This window comes from Limulus polyphemus, unplaced genomic scaffold (assembly GCF_000517525.1).
Source record: "Limulus polyphemus unplaced genomic scaffold, Limulus_polyphemus-2.1.2 Scaffold360, whole genome shotgun sequence".
NCBI classification, from domain to species: Eukaryota; Metazoa; Arthropoda; class Merostomata; order Xiphosura; family Limulidae; genus Limulus; species Limulus polyphemus.
In genome coordinates, this window is record NW_013665970.1 from 517,240 (window position 1) to 518,406 (window position 1,167).

General features: G+C 34.1%; 1 protein-coding gene across 1 annotated transcript in view; it reads left to right on the forward strand.

Annotated features, from left to right (window-relative positions):
- The first annotated feature begins 466 nt into the window (after nucleotides 1-466).
- The window catches only part of LOC106457674 (amine sulfotransferase-like), an 11,551-nt gene continuing 10,850 nt past the window's right edge, over nucleotides 467-1,167 (forward strand). The window contains exon 1 of the mRNA XM_013917111.2: nucleotides 467-623. The gene's annotated coding sequence lies outside the window, so the exon portion shown is untranslated. The remainder of the gene's footprint in view (nucleotides 624-1,167) is intronic.

Below are 1,167 nucleotides of genomic sequence, written 5' to 3' on the forward strand. Positions count from 1 at the left end.
CAATATTTTAATGAAAAGCATTTTATATATAAATCATAGAAGTGACGATTCTCAGTTACACAGTTTTAGTTACACTTTAATGTATATATGGATTTTTCTATAAGATAGCGCCCTCAAACAGTAGAAATTTGAAGCCAGTCAATGACGTGAATTTTAGTACCACTTAGATGTGGAATAATGATCTCACTTGTCGACTTACTTAGTTTTGGAACACTTATTGAAGTCTGTGTTAGATGGAGTTTAAGTCTCTATTCTCTAGTACTGGTTTTCGAATGGCGATGATTTATAATGCGCGTAGGTCAGTCTCATTCTAGCTTGTAAAATAATTTTGAACTGTTGTTTGGGTGACTGAATAGCGTTGCACTTCAACAAGATTTTAACTCTTGATTATTTGCAAATTTGCTGAAAACCTTCTGGCGATTTTATTATGTTCAGACATCTTTCACTTGACTATCAGCAGTTAGGCAAGTGGAGATCGCTGACGGATATCTTATCTCAAGGTTAAAAATCGCCGTGGACTCAGTTTTTCATCCCCTTAGTGATATCGTACGCAGAGGCCTTCCAATAATGCAGTGGTAACGGTCGAAGCTACTATTGTATAACGGCTGAGATAAATTGAACACGTAAGTTTAGCATTTTGTTTATTAATAACATAGTACTAATTTTTAATAGCCTTTGGTATAACTGTGCGAATGAATATGGTGTGATAATTTTAGCTAAAAACTTCCCACCCCACCTATCTTTCTTTGTCTTCTCAACCTGTCAGTGTCAGAATAATTTTACAGAACCCTGAGAAATTCGTAGCCTTTTATTTCGAAATCGTAATTATTTAAGCCCAATAACCATTTGAAATTATGGGTGTGATTGCTTGCAAATAAACAACTAAATCGTTATTATTGGTGACGCATTATCTCGAGATCTCAACATATTTATTTGTAGTTAAGGAAGCTCAGACTGGAGATAATTTCTTAAAGTTTAAGTGGATTATACGTTCTGTATGTCTGTCTGAAGACAGGAGGTGGATATAATCACTTAATATTTAAAAGTTAAAATAAATCTTAATGTGTTCCTATGCTACACCGGAAGAAATGATGCGAGAGATTTCTTCGATGGAATGTTTTTGTGTGTTTTTTTAGTTATTTGAGGTTTTCCGAAACAGTGTTATCA